The 20,063-nt window shown below is 44.5% G+C and overlaps 1 protein-coding gene across 1 annotated transcript in view; it reads left to right on the top strand.

Annotated features, from left to right (window-relative positions):
• The window catches only part of MIPOL1 (mirror-image polydactyly 1), a 270,727-nt gene that overhangs the window by 3,931 nt on the left and 246,733 nt on the right, over positions 1 to 20,063 (top strand). The window lies entirely within an intron of this gene.

Below are 20,063 nucleotides of genomic sequence, written 5' to 3'. Positions count from 1 at the left end.
CTTCCCTGTAACTTCTTGATTTTGTATATTACCAATCTGGTGAGGGTAAAGTCATTGGCAAGTAGTGGCTCTACTGGTAACGCTCACATTTTGGACATTGAGTAATCCAAGGAAAAGCTCAAGGATATTCAATTTTAGTCCTTAAAGGAAAGCTGCTATATTATGGAAGTTTATCTTCTTAAATGAGGAGGCCAAAGTTATAGTGTTTAAAAGAATACTGAAAGTTGAGACATTTGCCAGGAAAAGAAGAATATTTACTGAATAGGCATCAATTTCTGCAGTGTGAAGAATCTGCAAGGAATGCCAGATTTAACAACAAAAGGTTTTGTGACCAGGCAAAGTGTATTTGAACAATGTGGGTTAATCTGATATATGACAATTTCTTATCTGAAAGGTAGTATAGAAGTTTACAGTCATGGTGGATATTTACAGTATATTAGACATAATTCTACTCTACAGTTAGTACAAAAATATGCTGCAAGGCCAAAGTGACTTCTGAAAGGCTAAGATATTCTAATCTTACTGAAGCTAAGCAGGCTAGGTCTGTTTAGTACTTTGAGATATACAATTTCAGGAAATTCTGAAGCTGCAAAACTACCCCGCCCCCCTTTTTCTTTTTTTGGGAGGAGGGAATGAAATATATACAGCCTCTATCAAACCTAAAAGGAGTCCTGTGGCGCAGAGTGGTAAGCTGCAGTACTGCAGTCCAAGCTCTGCTCACGACCTGAGTTCGATCCTGGCGGAAGCCGGGTTCAGGTGGCCAGCTCAAGGTTGACTCAGCCTTCCATTCTTCCGAGGTCGGTAAAATGAGTACCCAGTTTATGGGGGTAAAGTGTAGATGACTGGGGAAGGCAATGGCAAACCACCCTGTAGAAAGTCTGCCAAGAAAACATCGTGATACAACGTTCCCCCATGGGTCAGTAATGACTTGTTGCTTACACAGGGGACTACCTTTACTTTTTTATCAAGCCTAAATTCTTTTACTTATTTAACAACATAAAAGGCATCATGTATAACATAGAATGGTATTATTTAGCATATTAACGGAATTTTAAAAGTATAAATGTCCTTGTTTTCTGTAATAAAAATTGTAAGTATACCCAATATTCAAGAAAGCGTAAATTGCTTTATCTTATGCTATCATAGCATGTTTCTTTAATATATGCCACTAGATGGAGCTGTGTGCCAACATTGGGTCCCTTACCAGCATGGTATGTTTGAATGCTCCATTAGAAGCCAACTAACTTCCAATAAACATGTTCAGGATCAGAGTATGAAAATATAGTTGGATCAAGTAAGAATCATTCAGAATGACTGAGAGGGGTAGGGTTGTGAACTGAATAGAGAACATTCATAAACATTGGTAACTTGTGTATGCTAGCATAAGCATTTGTATGCTAGAGTCCACTTCACATGCAAGTGATCTCTAGCACTTAAAAGCTTATGCTTCAATAAATCTGCTAGTCTTCAAGCTGTTGCCGAAATAGACTAGCATGGCTGCATCACTGATGTACACATGGGGGAAAGTTTGGAAATACCAAAAATCTTCCAGAGAAACTAATGTTTCTCTGGTTCACTTTGGAAATTGCTTACTGAAAGATCAAAGCATGAAGTATCCATATACACTTTACAATTAATGATGTACGTTTATAATGCTGATAGTCTTAAATGATTTTTTTTTAAAGTTGATGTGCCATGTATGAAACAGCTATTAAAGTAGAAGAATACAACATTGGCCATAAAATAATGCAACTTTAATTATTGTCCTGCTTGAGCTACCTTATATTGTGTAAGTCGCTTGGAGTTCCTGCAGAGTAGAAAGGTAGTGATTTTTTTAACAACTGGTTAAAATCTGCCTCACAAGCTCTGTTCTCTATGCCTCTGCCTTCAGAGGTAAGGGGGGGGGGTGGCACCCAGAGATGGGCCTTTTTCAGTAGTGGCGCTTCATATATGGAATACCCTTCTCCTTTAGGCTTGCCTAGCAGCTATGTTGCCAGGCCAAAATACTTCTGTTCACCCAGGCTTTTAATTAAGTTTTGATCTTTTAATACTATTCTAGTCTGGAAACTGTTATTTTTAAGCTGTCAGTGGTTTGTTTCTATGGTGTTGTTTTTTATGCTGGCCTGGGTTTTAATGCCCATTTTAATAAATATCTTTTACTGCTTAAATTATTTTTATGTTGTAAGCTACCTCTGGCAGGTTCCTGGAGAGGTGTATAATTTTTTTGTAAATAAATAAATTATAGTTGCTTTAACAGGAATGTCCTTTAGCTGTTGATTTTTTAAAATCATTGCTAATCCCCTAAATGGTAATGCTTTTGATTTATGAGTTAGGTAATTCGTGTCTATTACCAAAAAAAAAATTCTAAGTGACCTAGATTTGATTAGCACCATTGTAGTGTACTTATGCTGCAGTGCTGAGCAGTATCTGATATCCCAGAAGAAAGGTGTAAAGTTTGTTTTCAAAGGTTATGCATTTGGTTGAGTCATGTCATTGTATGGCACACAGAACAGGTATCCACAGAAGTTTTCAGTGATATTTATGCAAGTATAAACGAACACATTCCAAGTTTCAAGGAACAGCGTTAAATGTGAGGCATGGAGAAGTAATGTTTTGACATTTGTCAGTGATGGAACAAAACAACTTAAATAGTCTACTTTAATAGTACCTTTTTCCTTGTTCGGTTTGTTCTTTGATGAATGAAATATTTATTTATACTTATTTATTGGTTTGCAGAGATTACCCATATGGATTTTTTTTCCTCTGGCATTGTGAATGCCATGGTGTTGTACAACCATTGTACAACTATTTAATTGGTAGCTTATAAGGGAAATAAAAAAACAGATCAGAGAAGAGCTGCCACCTAGGCTAACGCATAACAATAAATGTTATACATGCAAGCCTTGTTTATTTGTTTATGCTTTTCACCTGTGTGTGTAGTGGTCAGACTAGGCTCTTGGAGACCCATGTTCAAATCGCCACTCTTCCATGGAAGCTTGCTGGATGACCTTGGGCCAGTCACTCTCCCTTAGCCTAACCTACTTCACAAGGTTGTTGTGAGGATAAAATGGAGAAGGGGAGAATGTTGTACGCTACTTTGAGTCCCCATCAGGGAGAAAAGTGGGGTACAAATGAAGTAAAATAAAATACATACAATGTTTGAGGTTTAAGTCGTATAACAGATGGTAAGATGGTAAAAGACTGTATTACCTCAAACGCAAGTGGGGCAGCTATAGTTGAATGTTCTCCTTTGAGAATCTGTTTGATGATACAGAAAGCTAACCTATAAGGAGAATTTTAACCCTGAATTATCTGCCTTGATATCTAGTATCTAACTGGGGCACAACATGAGGAAGATAGGTAGTCAGAAGGGAGAACTGGCAGAAATTGTCCCCTTCCCACAGTCTTACATGATCAGAGCAGGCTCTGTGAATGGGAAAAAAGCTCTCACAAGAAGGGAAAAGGTTTTTGCTTGCTCAAGGTACACCTGTGCCATATCACATGGTGTTTCAGAGTGTTCCATGACCCCTGGGAGAAGCTTGGGCGTGAGGGTTCAAGGGACTACACTGGGAAGGGGAAAGTGGAACAGATCTCTTCTGCTAACTTGCTTTGTTTTGGTAACAGTTGGAGCCAGTCTAATGACTAAAGCTGCTAAATAGCCAATTGATGATGATGATGATGATTTTAAAAAGAAGAAAATTCACACATGCATTCCCACATTTGTTGTTTGAAGTAGTACAGCTTAAGAATGCTTTTGCCACCTATTCTGCATTTATTCAGTTTATACCTAAAAGAAAAATCTACACGTACAGAAGAATGAGGTACGGAATAAGTGGTAGCATCCTGTGGCAGCATAATAGATTGTACCACTTCACAGCTTAGCGATACATCACGCTTGAAAATGTTTCCAAGAAAAAAAATTATCTACAAGTAGAAAACAAATATATCAGAGAGATACCTAGGCTAGAACCTTCTGTGAGCCTGCTTTTAGGCTCTGGAGGAAAAATTGTTTCCCACAGTGATGAACCAGGATGGTTGACTAAAGAAACCCTGGGTGTGATCCAGCAGGGCTCCTATATTTGTATGTACTTGAAAGAAGATGAATTCACTTAAGATGAAGGTGATCCTAGTCAGAAAGCTACTTATATAGATGGGATTGTTCTATAGATGGGTCAATAGACTGCTACTTGTGCCAAAAGACTCTGTTAATTGCTTAAGGGTCTTGCTGGATCCTCAGGACTTGAATCCAGTGGCACCATAGAGGCCAACAAGACTATCAAAGTGTAAGCTTTTGAGAGTCAAAAAGTCAAACATGAAGAAGGGAGCTTTGATGCTTGAAAACTTACACCCTGAAGATCTTGTTGGTCTCTAAGGTGCCACTGGACTCAATCCTGCTGTTATTCTGGAAACCAACATGACTACCCACCTAAAACTATCTTTTCTGAATCCTGGTTTCCTGTTAGAGAAACAGGAGGCCAGGGCAGTGAAAAATGCTTTCTTCAAGCTTAATTTAGTTGGGAATCTGGCTGCCTATTTATAGACGTCTTAGGTAGGCATATTGATTCATGCATCAGTAACCCTGTGGCTAGATTTCTATAACATAATATATGGGACTGCCCTTTACAACTACTTGAAAATATCAACTGATACAAAATGCAACAATCTGTTATTGCTCCTATTCTGAGGTCCCTTCACTGGTTGCATAGTTGTTTCTGAGTCCGGTTCAAGGTGCTGGTGCTTACTAGAGGTGGGCACGAATTGAAATACGAACCGAAGTTTGTCACAAACCAGGACGGTTCATGGTTCGTGAACTGGCAGTTCATGGGAGCTCATTTCTCATGAACCGTGTTTTAGCCTGGTTTGTTTGGTTCGTATTTCGGTTTGTCACTGCAGACGTACTTGCTCAGATCTTGCAAACTGGAGGACGTTGCTTCTTTTATTGATTCAAGCCATGTCCTCCAGTGAGAAAGGTGGACTATAATAATAGGATGTTTTGGAGGACTTTTTTTTATAGGGTCAGCATAGGTCAGAGGCGACTTAACAGCACATAACGCACACAATTGTTAGCTGGGACATTCACTGAGCAAAAATGCAATCTGATCAACAAGACATCCAATGAAAACAGATACAGTAGCAACAAATTTGAAAAACTAGCAAGAAGCTGAACAGAGATGAAGATTTTCTGAATTAAAGCATAATTATAAGATACTAATGTCTTCCATTACAGTATGAGATGTCCTTTGGTAGACTTCTAACTAAGAAAATTCAAGTACGTATTTTATGATTTGTTGCAAGGCCTGGAGTTTTGGTTGGTGTGGTGAATGTAGGAAAATAACTGCAAGCCCTGCCCAAAGATTTGGATTATTGGTACTGAAAGAAAGATCACAATGCCTATTATTATTATTATTATTATTATTATTATTATTATTATTATTATTATTAGGCAACATTTGAAGCAAGCCTGTTTACTGAATAGCCTGTATTGAGATTTTATTAAGAAAAGCTTTACTGGGTTCAAGGTAGTGGAAAAATTGCTTTCACTACATCCTAGTAAAGATCCTGTTTAAAACAGATGACACCATGTCATGTTCAGTAATTCGTCACTCATCAGATTTATTCTAATTCTTTAAGCTAAACAATTTCATTCAAGCTTGCAGCTTGTCTTGTCAAGCAACGAAGAGCTTCAGAACTTTTCCATCAATTGTTGAGTTACGCCAGCTGTTCGTAAACTGTTGTAAAGCTCCCTTTTAATTTTAACTGTTCCTTCATTAATTGCTCGTTGCATGTGTGGATGGGGGCCAAATTTTGTTTGTTTATTTTTAAGGGTGATGCTTGACAGGCTCAAGAAATATCTTCCTGTTTTTAACATCTGACCTGACATCAAGGGTGTAATAGCGCTCCTCTTCTTTTAAAAATATTGGCATCTCAGTTCTGTTGTACTGTGTGGCTATACGGTTTGCACTGACTTACGTGATACTGAACTGATAGAGTGCACTGCCTCCTGTCAATTACAATCCTGTTTCATTGGGTTCAAAGCAAAGCAAATCAGTTGTGTGAATTCATAACAACAACATTTGATTTATATAACACCCTTCAGGACAACTTAACACCCAGAGCAGTTTACAAAGTATGTTATTATCCCCACAACAATCACCCTGTGAGGTGGGTGGGGCTGAGAGAGCTCTGGAAGAGCTGTGACTGCCCCAAGGTCACCCAGCTGACTATAAGTGGAAGAGTGGGATTCAAACCCAGTTCTCAAGATTAGAGTCCCACTGCTCTTAACCACTACACCAAACAGCCTCTCACTTTTTTATGAGGAAAGTTGGTAATTATAATTATAATAATAATAATAACGTTCGATTTATATACTGCCCTTCAGGACAACTTAATGCCCACTCAGTGCGGTTTGCAAAGTATGTCATTATTATCCCCACAACAAAACACCCTGTGAGGTGGGTGGGGCTGAGAGCGTTTCAGAGAGCCGTGACTAGCCCAAGGTCACCTAGCTGGCTTCAAGCGGAGGAGTGGGGAACCAAACCCGACTCTCCAGATTAGAGTCCCGTGTTCTTAACCACTACACCAAACTGGCTCACACATCTCTCTTTTGGGGTCCTTTTTTCTCCTAAATTTTGTACCACAGGGCAGCTTTGAGCAAGATGTTAAATTATATCATCTGATGATAGCTGTTGAGAGACTGGTGGCCATGACTAACCTGGTGCATGCTCTAGCCAAAGTTAAACATTGTTAACTTGGTTTTAATTGGAGTAAAGCCTGTGGTTAAATCTCAGCCACTGAAATCTATGAGATTCTAGTCCATAATTAACTTGTGATCCCAGATTATCATTTGTACTCTACCCAAAATAACTGCTATTCTGTGGCCCCAAGAATATACAGCTACATATGTGAAGCTGCCATATGCCAAGTGATCTTACTGTTATTGTCCACTCTGGCTGGCAGCAGCCAGGGCTTCAGGGTTTCCACACTAATGTTCTTATGGCAAGAGATGGTTTAAAAATAGTATAAAATGTTCATTTACTTTTTTGAAATAAATGTGGGAAGTATCACTTCTTGCCTTTTCACAGACTGTAAACAACTTGAAATTGACTTAGGTTCCCTGTACTCTGGCAAAGCAGAAGGCCAGCTGATTTAATTCAGTATGAATCTGGAGGTATGAATTACCAGGCTTGGGAATAAGCATCCATCTCCATTTGCCAGCCCAGTTGCTCCTTTTCTTGTCTCCCTACTCCTCCTCACAAGACAGTGCTGTGTTACTCCTGTGGGAAGCACAACACCATGTTCCGACACCTACAAGTCTTGATGCACTCTCCTTTAGAGACGAAAGGGGAAGACCCACAAAGATGCCTTAGTGCCATAGCAGTTACTAGAGTCTTCTCTCCCCTGTCTATTTCTGGTGTTAGCATTAGAAGCAGACATGAGAACCAGCAGTGAACTCAGTATACGACTCAATACTGCATTTTAACAGTGGAAGTTCAGCATCTTGGTAAGGTTATCTCCCGTCTTGAGACAAAAGAGATAGACAAATAGAAGCCATGCTAGAGTGCTGTTCTGGGTTTCCTTGCGTCTTAAAGGGACATTTGATACTCAAATCAGTAGAGTCAAAGTTCCGACTGAACTAGTTAGCATTTGGGCCTTTTAATAATGCTTTATCTTAATTAGGGACAGGCACTTAAATGTAAAATAATATGATCGCTAAACAAATTTATTAATGTTATTTTATTAATATTCTGAAATAAGAATTAGAATGACATTTGGTTATGTTTTGATCTAGCTACTGGCACCAGTCTATCTGGAAGTTCAGATGACATGAAGAGAGAGGTGGGAGTTAGTAGATAATGTAAATGAAAGGGGAGTTTTCCATCTACAGTTGTCTTATCTATTTACTTCATTTATACCCCATCTTTCTCCCCAATGGGGATCAAAAGAGGTTGACATCATTCTCCTCTCTTCCATTTTATCCTTACAATAATGATATGAGGTAAGTTAGGCTGTCTCAGAGTCGCCTAGCAAGCTTCCATGGCAGAGTGGTGATTCACACCTGGTTCTCCCAGACCTGACTAGTCCAACTCTCCAGCCATTGCACTTGTTACAGAAGGTTTGCTGTTTAGTTCCAGAGTGCCTGCTAATAGGAAGTCATGATAGAAATAAGGACTGCTTAGTCATTTGATCAAATACATCTTCAAATATTGCATAGCTAAGATATGTATTGCACTGACTCTTTTTTGGAATGAGGTGGTAGAACTGAACTGTCATTTGGCTAATGGGCAGAAGAATCCTAAATGTCACATACTCCACTGATTTAACTTTACAGCTTCCCTGATCTAGTGATTGAGTTAACAGTTGCTGGAACCTGGGCATGCACATGGAGCTACCATGTTAGTCAGAGCTTTCCTATTTATTTCAGGGGGGCAAAGAGAACCCTCTCTGTACTGGACAAAAAAGAAAACTTCTGAAATCAGGGTACAGTTATATATTGTGCTGCTTTCTGAAGCAAAATGGCTATAGATCAGTCGTTCCTTAACAGCCTTGCTGTTCAGGAAGGTCCTCTCAGTTCTGTATGTCATTTCTTGATCTGCCAGAGTATCCACTCCTAGCAAATGCTGACAAGTATGTTTATGATATGTCTTTGTGGCACAGTAGGTAGTTTTAGACTTAAGCTGAAAGTTAAAATGCCTCCTATAAGACAAAGTACTTGTGCAAATGAATTATGTCTCAATGTCACCTGTTTTTCAAACACTGTAGGGGAAAATGTGCAAGGGTTAGAAATATAATGAGAGGACTAATTGCATTTGTAAGAGCAAATAAGATACTGAATACTAGTACAAAACTTTCTACCACTCCTAACTCCAATGCTTTTCTCCTTAAATAAAAAAAGAGATGCCAGTATTCATGATAGCTGCCTTGGGGTCCCAAGCCCACCAGTATACCTGGACATACTTCCAGAAAAAAGCCCTGCCTGCCCCTACTTCAGTGGGACAGCTAACTTGTTTAGAGATAAGCTGGAAGATATCAAGTCTAAGTTAGAAAGAGGGTAGAAACTGGTTTCTTCGAAGGGCTGGTTGTTCATTTGATGGCGAACAAATGTTAGAATCAATGAATGCCAGAATCAGAAGAGCACATAGTCCTTAGATTGTTGACATGCAACACACCAGATTTCCCCTAAATCTCACTTACATTGCCGCAAAGCCTTTTCCATTTCATTGAGCCATACGTTTTGTTCATAAATAGGAAATGCTTCCTTAACAAGTGGATCCCTTAAATAGATATTCCGGAAGAGAGCCATATACATGGCTTTAAAAAATCAGCTGTGTGAGGTAGAAGCTTTAAATGAAGCTGAAGCTTGAGTGTATCAAAAAAGTTAAAATATCAATGTAGTGAATGTCAAAAAAATACAGCTGTTATTAATTTTGAATTTTTGTATTCAAACAGGCATTTGTAGCATAGATAAAAATGATTACTGAGAGGTAAGATTCAATTTTATTATAGGATAATTGTTTTATGTATTTTACATTTTTTTATAGGATTAGGTAGAGACTTGGAATTCTCAATATAAATCACAGTATGGTCCCAGTGGATGCCTAGGTCAGAGCATGAAAAGCCTTTCCCTTAGAAAACACATTACTTTTGAGGGAAATGCAAAGTGAGTAAAATGAGATTTAAATCTGTTACCCTCCTAACACACTCAAGTTTTATCTCAACTTGTGGAAAGAGGCAGTTAAGTATATATGATATGGAAGCGGAGCTATTCATATTAGTAAATGAAGGCAAATGTTCTGCATTGTCAAACAATGCAATTTTTCCTGAGGCATCTTTATAAAAGTTCTGCAGATCTACCCAAATGGCTTGTAATGAGCAAACACTCATTGCCTGGACCATATCTGCTTCTGAGTAATTGAACTATTTTAAAGGGTGTTGTGAATTAGAGATGGGCACAAATCAGGAAAAAACGAACCATGTGGTCCGTGGTTCATCACATACCACGAACCTTCACAAACCTACCCCAGTTCATGAATCGGTTTGTTTTGGTTCGTGAAAATGTCACGTTCATAAATGGATATTAATGCTATTTGAAACCACTATCCCCACATTGCATGCAGGGGGCTCACATCTGCTACCCCCAATAAGCAGGTGCAGCCCCCCTGCTTGAGAATGCTATCCCCCTGCAGCAGTCTTGCATGTTTCAGTGGAGCCCCTCCGCTCTTTCCCTTCATCCCTAAGTGCCGTGAGCCCCCCATCTGACCAGCCCAGTGACTGATTCAGTACTCAGAGAAAGAGCCTGAGGAGCCAAGGCCAGGAAATCAGGAGGACCAGAGGAATCAGGGAGGGCCTGATGCTGCAGAGGAACCTGTCAAGCATGCTCCAGCGACACCCAAGGCGGGATATGACATAGGGGTGTGCAAGGCCTGCCTGTTTTGGTAAACCTGATTTGGTTTTAACTGAATCAGGAAACCGTTTCTGTATTCAGGGAATACCGAAACGGCAAGCTGATTCGGTATTCGCATTTCGGCTTGATTCGGCCATTGTTTTCAATGAGAAAACCTTCTCCTGGGTTTCCGGGAACCTGGGGGAGCCATTTTCTGTCCGAATCACACCAAACTTGGTGGAGACCTTCTCCTGTGGTCCGGAGTGGGGCAGTCAGCACTAGTGGGTAGCTCCTCCTCCGTCTCTTGCGCAGGGCCGGACAAACTTGCGATCCTCGGGGGAGGGGCTCCCAGGATGACCCAGTTTTTCCGGCCCTGCTCAGCAGAGCGGATGCGAATTCGGAGCTCTGAAGAGCGGCGATCTTCAAAGAACTTTAGAGGCGCTGACTCGCCGGGGAAAGGAAGGACGTGTTCCTCCACCCCCCCCCTCGCTCCTGACCGAGCGTTTTCTGAGCGGCACGGGAGCCGCGGAGGCGAGTGCACAGCCGACGTTCCTAACTGACTAGGACCCGGCTGCTGCAGAGGAGGCGTGGAAAGCGGCGGGAAACTTCGGCGGCCGCTGGGCTCAGAGGAAGCTTAAAGGCTCCAAACGGCAGTAGCCTCCGAGAGCGCGCCAAAAGACGGTGAGTACTGTGCAACCCCGCCAAGAGGCTTTTGCTCTCTGCGAAGCGGGGGGGGGGAACCGGGCCCCGGCCCTAGTTTGGGAGCGCAGAGAGCAGTGCGGCCTCGGAACGCTTCAAAGGAAAGGGAGCGATAAGCAGCCTCTTACTGCATCTTCCTCCCTGGGCATTGCGGCTCCGTTTCTTTGGGGGTGGCTAGAGGGAAAATCTCCCTAATGCACTTCCCTGCAATTTTGATCCGTGCAAACACTGTGAGTTTGGAAAATTATTTGGCCATCCGGGTAATGCATGCTCACGCTTGCTCCCACTTTAGGCAACACGTTTTTGGCGGGAATGATGTCACAGGCCAGCACTTCAGAACAAAAAGCCTCAGAAAGCATGGATGCATCAGAAAGGCCAAGTCACTCCCATTCTAGCCAAGGGAAGAGCTCTGGGAATGGTGAACCCGATCTCACAGGCCCAGAGGCTAAAGCCAATATATTGGCATGGCTGCAGGAAGAAATTAGGAAAGGAATAGATAGTGCAGTTAAAGAGCTTAAGGAGCAGCCTGGCTCCAAGAGGAAAACCCCAAGCACCTCCAATGAAAAGAAGAAGGCTGGGTCCTCCACCCTGTCCAAGCCAAAGAAAAGGAAGCTGGCCAAGTGGATTGAAGCGGACTCCAGTGCCTCTGAGGAGTCTAAGGAAGATCCAGACTCATCCTCGCAGTCCTCAGGAAGTGAGGAGGGGGAATTGTCAGAGGAAGAGGAGATGGAGGCTGATCAGGCGCAGTCCAGGCTTTTTCCGCAGGAAATGTACTCTAAGTTGCTTGCAAAAGTATTGAGAACCCTGGAAATCTCCCAGTCCTCAACGAGTAAAGCTGAGACGGAATCTGCCTACCCACAAGGTCTGGAGAGAGCCTTGCCCAAGGTGGGTCAGAGGCACACAGGGGTGCCCTTGCCAGCCATCTTCCACGATGTACTGAGAGTGGAATGGGATAACCCGGCCAAGCCTAAAGCCTACCAGTCTGTGTTCCACAAATTCTACTCTCTGGGTCCAGATGACGCCAAGAAGATCAAACTCCCTGCAGTGGATGACCCTGTCTCCAGTCTGGCAACCACTTCAGTCCTACCCATGGACGCGGAGGGCATGCCCAAGGACCCGTCGGACAAGAAAATAGAGCAGGCCCTGCGTAGAGACTTTGAGGCATCCGCGGCGTCTCTCAGGTCTTCCTCAGTGGGATCACTGTTTGCGAGGGCAGCCTACACATGGGCCTCAGACCTGGCTGCCGCAGGCAGAGAGGTGCCCAAAGAGGTCAAGAATGAAGTCAAAAAGATTGCCCTTGCGGCAGCCTTTGCAGCGGACGCCACCCTGGACTCCTTTCAGATGTCTTCCAGAGCCATGGGCTTCAACGTTGCTGCAAGAAGGAACACCTGGCTACGGAACTGGGATGTAGACCCACCAGCCCGCAGTAAGGTGGCGGCAATCCCCTACTCAGGAGGCAAACTCTTTGGAGAAGCACTGGATAAGTATCTTGTAGAAAACTCAGACAAGAAGAGGGTGCTGCCATCAAAGAAAAAGGAGATGAAGTACAAAGGAAGGCACTCCTTTCGTGACTTCAAGAGATCAGCTAGACAGAATTCAGACAGGCCATTTAGGGGTAGATGGCAATCTAAGACCAGATCCGACAGTAGACCCTTCGCCTACAGAAAGCCAGCCTCCCAGTCCAAGGCTCAGAAGAAGACCAACCAAGCATGACTATTGCAACGCACCTCGTCATATAGGGGGGCGCCTGCAGGAATTTGCGCCCCAATGGACGAAGACAGTTTCGGACGAATGGGTGCTGGAGACAGTATCCAGGGGCTACTCTTTGGAGTTCGACAGAATCCCAAAGACACGTTTTATTCCGATGGCCCGGAACTGCTCCCGGCTGAAACATCTTCAACTCATGAAGGCAATCAAGCACCTGTTACTAATCAGGGCTATAGAGCCAGTGCCCAAACACTCCAGCAAACGGGGAGTGTACTCGATCTTCTTCACTGTACCGAAGAAGAACGGAGAGATCAGGGCCATTCTGGACCTCAAATGGTTAAATCTCCACATCAGGTCCAGGAAATTCAAGATGGAGACGATGAAATCGACCACGGAAGCCATTCAACACGGGGACTTCCTGGCCTCCATCGATCTATCGGAGGCCTACTTACATATCCCTATCCGACCAGCGCACAGGAAATACCTGCGTTTCGCTTACAACGGACGCCATTATCAATACAGAGCCCTCCCCTTCGGCCTGAAGTCCGCCCCGAGGGTCTTCACCAAAGTCCTGGTCACGCTGGTGGCTTTCCTCAGGATCCAGGGGGTGGCGCTGTCGCCCTATCTGGACGACATTCTCATAAAGGCTCCCTCCCTGCTGGCTGCACAAACAGCAGTGTCTCTGACAATACAATGCCTGGAGAGCCACGGTTTCATCGTCAACAGGCGGAAGAGCTTGTTGGCACCAGCGCAGAGGATCGTGCACCTGGGCGTAATTGTGGACACAGCACTAGACAGGATCTTTGTGTCACTGGAGAGACAGCAGAAAATCAGGTCACTCATTCAGAACATTCAATTGAGAAGGTTGGTGGAGGTCATGCAGCTGGCCAAATTGCAAGGCATGCTGGTATCCTGTCAGGATACCCTTCAATGGGCCAGGTTCCATACCCGACCCCTACTGAGATTCCTGCGGCCATATCAGCGGGTCATAACACACAGGTGGCACAAACTGGTGGAGATTCCCGAGGCGCTGCACAAGGAACTGAGCTGGTGGATGACACCGAACAGATTCGTGGAAGGGTCTCCCCTCAGGGAACCAACCCGACTAGCGGTGACGACGGACGCCAGCCTGTCCGGATGGGGAGCCCACATGAAGGACAGGATAACACAAGGGGAATGGCTCCCGGAAGAGCGGGAGGCCAGCATAAACCTGCTAGAGCTCAAGGCCATCCGGAATGGGCTCTTGGAGTTCAAGGACGCACTTCAAGGAAAACACGTCATGGTACACACAGACAACATGACGGCCAAGGCCTACGTAAACAAACAAGGAGGCACAAGATCCAGGCGACTGAGCAAGGAAGCAGAGGAGCTCTTTCTCTGGGCGGAAAGGAACTTGAAATCAATAAGGGCCAGCCATATAGCAGGACAGCAAAACGCCCTGGCGGATTGGCTGAGCCGGAACAAAGTGGACCACTCGGAATGGACACTGGACAGACAAACCTTTCGGGAGTTGTGCATGAGGTTTGGCACTCCAGAGGTGGATCTTTTCGCATCTCTGAAGAACAGGCAGGTACCCAAGTTCTTTTCAAGATACAGGGAACCAGAGGCGATGGGGGTGGATGCGTTGAGCCAGGCGTGGCCGCGCAGCCTACTGTACGCGTTTCCCCCAACAAAAATCATACACAGAGTCATACAGAGGATCATAGATCAGGAAGCGGACGTGGTCCTAGTTGCACCATTTTGGCCCAGGAGGCCGTGGTTCCAAGACCTCAAGAGACTGTCTCTCTCGACTCCATGGACCCTCCCGTGCAGGGAGGACCTATTGACTCAAGGGGGAATTCGACATCCGAACCCGGACTCCCTGCATCTGACGGCCTGGCGGTTGAGCGTGAACAGCTCAAGGGACTAGGATATCCCGAGAAGGTGGTCGAGACAATGCTTGCCTCGCGGAAAGGCTCGACCAACAAGAGCTATAACAGGACATGGCAGCGATTTTCACAATGGTGTGCGGAGAAAGGGCGGGATCCCATGTCGGCCTCGGTGAAGCAGATCCTTGTATTCCTCCAGGATGGGCTAGACAAAGGGCTCAGTACTAGTACGCTTAAGCGGCAGGTGGCCGCGATCTCTGCTATCAGGGGATCTCAATCGGGAGCGTCGCTTACCTCGCATCCACATATTAAGAGGTTCTTGAGGGGAACGACGCTGCTGAACCCACCTCAAGTGCACCGTTTTCCCACATGGAACCTGAACCTAGTCTTGAAGGCCCTTACTGGAGAGCCGTTTGAACCGATGGCGACCTGTTCCCTCAAAAATTTGACCCTTAAGACAATCTTCCTAGTGGGACTGACCTCGGCTAGGAGGGTTTCAGAATTAGGGGCACTGTCCATAAGTAAGGAGCTGTGCATTTTCCACCAGGATAAAGTAGTACTACGAACAGACCCCACCTTTATCCCTAAGGTCAACACGTCCTTTCACAGAGGGGAAGACATCATTCTGCCCTCCTTCTGTGCTAACCCCAAACACGAGAAGGAAAGGGAATGGCACAAGCTAGACGTTCGTAGGGCATTAAGCTTCTACATAGACAGGACTAGTCAGGTACGGAAGGTGGAGAGCATGTTCGTGTCATTCAGGAATAGTTCCCTGGGGATGAAAGTCTCTCTGCCCACACTAAGTAGATGGATCAGGGAGTGCATTGTACTAGCATACAAATCTAGGAATGTTCCTCCCCCGGCTGGGATCACGGCTCATTCTCTGAGAGGGGCAGCCACTTCAGTGGCGTACAGATCCTTCCCGTCCCTGGAAAGGATATGCAAGGCAGCTACATGGAGGTCAGTTCACACGTTCACGAAACACTATAGGATAGACAGGATGGCCTCCTCCGAGGCGGCCTTTGGCAGGAGGGTGCTACAGCACGTCCTGGATTCCTAGAATACCCGCCCAAGGGTACACTGCTAGGAGTATATCCCACTAGTGCTGACTGCCCCACTCCGGACCACAGGAGAATGGAAGATTTGTATCCACTTACCGTGAATCTTCCTTTCTCGGTGGTCCAGGAGTGGGGCAGTCAGACCCCACCCTTACAGAAAGAAAGAAAGAAAGAAAGACATAAGGGGACACACACATGATAGGAAGAAAAGGTAAACTGGAAATATATACGTAGTGCTGAAGGGTTTCAGTTGGGGAACAAGTAACCAGTAAGGTCCATGGGCCGTGGAGAGTCCCCGGAGTTCACCTGTAATTTGCCAGTTGGATTGATTGTTTTGATTGACTGTTGTCGTTAGTTGTAATCCAGAACAGGAATGAGCTGGACTGAGACTTTGAAGGGGTTGATACGGGCTTGGAAAGGAACTGAGTCATCCTGGGAGCCCCTCCCCCGAGGATCGCAAGTTTGTCCGGCCCTGCGCAAGAGACGGAGGAGGAGCTACCCACTAGTGCTGACTGCCCCACTCCTGGACCACCGAGAAAGGAAGATTCACGGTAAGTGGATACAAATCTTCCATTCTCCTAACTCTCCTCTAACTACCCCCCAAGTTTCAGAAAGATTGGACTTTGGGGGGGGGCATGTTTTGCCCCCCCAAACAAGGTGCCCCCATCCTCCTACACTCTCCATGGTTCTCTATGGGGAAAAACAAGTTATCTTTCTAGGTGGCTTCGGGTGGCATTTTGCAAGCAAAATGCACCAACTTTCAGGGGACCTGCTCCCACATGTCCTCCCACCCTCCACCAACCTTCAGGCAGATTTCACTTTGGGGGGCCATTTTATGGCCTCCCAAAGAAGGTCCCCCTATCCATCTCCACTCCACTATTCCCTATGGGGGAAATAAAAGAGGCTTGTCCCCAAACTTCAGGGGACCTCCTCCTACCTGTCCTCCCTCCCTCCACCAAGGCCATTTTATGTCCTCCCAAAGATGCTGCTCTTAGCCCCCCCTTTCTCCATTATTTCCTATGGGGGAAATAAGAGAGGCTTGTCTGGCTAGGGGTGGCATTTTGCATGCAAAATGCCCCCAAACGACAGGGGCCCATCTCCTACCTGTCCTCCCACCCTCCACCAAGGCCCAAACTGATCCCACTTTGGGGGGCCATTTTATGCCCCCCCTCAAGGTGGTTCTCCTGCCACACCACTTTGTCTTTCTACTGTGGGAAAGACTTCCACACCGCAGAAACACATGGGATTGGGGCTGCCAGTGGCCACAGCCACAGTCCAGCTGCACCCAAACTGCCAAATACCACACACACACACCCCAAAACCTAACCGCCCCTGTCCTGTGGCTAGCCACTTTCTTTTGATTCCTGTTATGGGAAAATCTCCTACAGCAGGAACCCACGGAATGTGGCATCTATGGCCACAGGCACAGGCCCCCTTTTAAATCCACCCCCACAGCCCCACACTGACCCAAAGACACCCTCTCCAACATTCCCACACCGGCCACTACCCCAGGAGCAGGCTGGCCAGCCGTCCCCCATTGTTCCCTGTGATGGGAACTTTTAAACTCTCTTTCCCTGGGCAATTATGCACAGCCCAGGGGTGCCACAATGGTGGGCACACTTCTGAGTGTGAACTTGTCCCTGTGAAAGAGCACCTGAACCACAGACACCCTCCCCCAAATTCCCCCACCACCTACAGAGAATGGCTGGCCAGCCAGCCCCATTGTTCCCTATGATGGGAACCAACTGCACAACAAAGAATAAAACACAAACACACACTGAATAAAGTTTTTAAAAAATTATTTTCTCACTTTCAAAGTACAAGTAGGCAAAGCATTGTGACACATTACACCAGCAGTCCCCCACACAGAAAAATAACACAACTCACTTAACATCAGAGAATCACAAAAACACAATTCCTGTCAAAAACACTTTATTTCTTTAACAGCTGTAGGTTACACAGCAGGGGGGCACACCAAAGGGCATGCCAGCAGTATCTTACACAAAAATAACACAACTCACTTCACATTAAAGAATCACCCAAAACACAATTGCTGTCAAAAACACTTTATTTCTTTAGCTGCTTTAGGTTACACAGTAGGAGGGCACAACAGGGCATGAAAGCAGTCTATGACACAAAAATAACACAACTCACTTCACTGTTTTTGACAGCAATTGTGTTTTTGTGATTCTTTAATGTGAAGTGAGTTGTGTTATTTTTGTGTAAGGGAATGCTGGAATGCCCTTTGGTGTGGGAGGACAGGTGGGAGATGGGTCCCTGAAGGTTGGGGGCATTTTGCATGCAAAATGCCACCCCTAGCCAGACAAGCCTCTCTTATTTCCCCCTTAGGGAATAGTGGAGTGGAGGTGGATAGGGGGACCTTCTTTGGGAGGCCATAAAATGGCCCCCCAAAGTAGAATATGCCTTAAACTTGTTGGAGGGTGGGAGGACATGTGGGAGCAGGTCCCCTGAAAGTTGGGTGCATTTTGCTTGCAAAATGCCACCCGAAGCCACCTAGAAAGATAACTTGTTTTTCCCCATAGAGAACCATGGAGAGTGTAGGAGGATGGGGGCACCTTGTTTGGGGGGGCAAAACATGCCCCCCCAAAGTCCAATCTTTCTGAAATTTGGGGGGTAGTTAGAGGAGAATTAGGAGAAGGTCTCCATCAAGATTGGTGTGATTCGGACAGAAAATGGCTCCCCCAGACACCCGGAAACCTGGGAGAAGGTTTTCTCATTGAAAACAATGGCCGAATCGTTTCGGCAATCTCTGTTTCAGTATTACCGGAATTTTTCAGTATTCAGAAAATGTTTCGGTAATACTGAAAAAACCCGAAACGGCCCTGATTTGGTATCTTTAACATAATCAGAATACTGGATTGCACACCCCTAGATATGAGTCGAATAAAATAAATAAATACTATAAAGCTATTTGTTTAATATCTCTGATCTTTGTGAAGTGGCATCACTCTGATAACATTTTAAATCAAAGATGTGGCCTTACGTACCTGTTTGGTGCAGCCTTGAGATACTTTTTTTGAGGTCAGTAGAAGGAATTCAAATTGTGTCTAGGGTTAATTGTGCAACACTTGAAAACCTAGACATCAAACTAGTCAGCAATTGAGTACGGTTCTGTCTTTCTGATGATTGAATTTTGTCTACTTCTTTGATTTCAAAACCTCCTCTAATATTAATTTTTAACCTGTTAATTTTAAACCTTTACTGGTTTGAGGTTATATTCAAGACAAGGAGAATGCAAATATCCCTATTGCTGTCATCATAACTACCTTTCTTTTGGGGAATTATTTTCACTCTTGGTGTTGTGGGGTAAAGCCAGCAATAATGGTGGGATGTGACTGTTATTCCCATGCTGTGTGAAGGTGACTGCTGTGTGAAAGAACCAGGTAGCGCTAATTAAAATTCAATTTTCCCCTTCAAATGTAATTTGATCCATTCCATTGCCACCCGGTAAGGCTAATATTTATCTCTAGCCTGTTTTTAAGGATTTGAAGAGGTATTATAGGCTCTGGAGGTTACTAAATAATGGAAGAATTAGGATTCTATTCATTCTTTTTTTAAAGAAAAAAATCTATTTTATATTCCAAAAAGTTATTTTGTGCAATGGCAAATTCTCCTCTTTATCATGAGTAATTTTATATCAGGCTAGAGAAAACATTGGGCAATCAGTACTCATGCTACAGAACTGTGCTTGAAAGCCCATTAAAGAGTTTATTTCTGCTGTAAGGAAACTATCGTAGTTGCACCTCTTGCTGCTTGTCTTTTACTTAACCACGTTATCCTTGCAAATAATGAATACCACCATTTCTCAAACTCGGCTTGTCCCCACAGAGCTCCATGAGGGCACTCTAGGGAATCAAGTCCTTGGACAATAGGCAGGTCCCTCTCATGCTCAGCCGGCTAATATGAAAAGGAGTTCTCTTCATTTCCTCAGAATGGAGCACAGACTCTGCCTCAGGGAAATTCATTTTATTTCTTTTATTTAAAATATTTCTATGCCATCTTCTCACCCAAATAGGGCCTCCAAGGTGGTGACCATAAAAACAGTAAAACATTTAAATATTAAAACAGCATTTAAAATAAAGTATATGCAAAATAATTCAATGAAAACATATATAAACACATAACCCCACAATCAGGGAGGAGGGTCAGTAACTGTTATTGCCAAACGAAGTCCCAGACTTTTGGTACCATGACCAAGAAGACCCATTCTCAAGTTGCCACCTGTCTACCCTCAGGTGACACTGAAGCAGGGCCTTTGAATATGACCAGAGGAAATGAGTGGGTTCACATTGGAGAAGGCAGTCCTTAATGTATGCTGGCCCCAAGCTG

Source organism: Eublepharis macularius, chromosome 2 (genome assembly GCF_028583425.1).
Source record: "Eublepharis macularius isolate TG4126 chromosome 2, MPM_Emac_v1.0, whole genome shotgun sequence".
Classification (NCBI taxonomy): Eukaryota; Metazoa; Chordata; class Lepidosauria; order Squamata; family Eublepharidae; genus Eublepharis; species Eublepharis macularius.
This window is presented reverse-complemented; position numbering and strand designations above follow the sequence as displayed.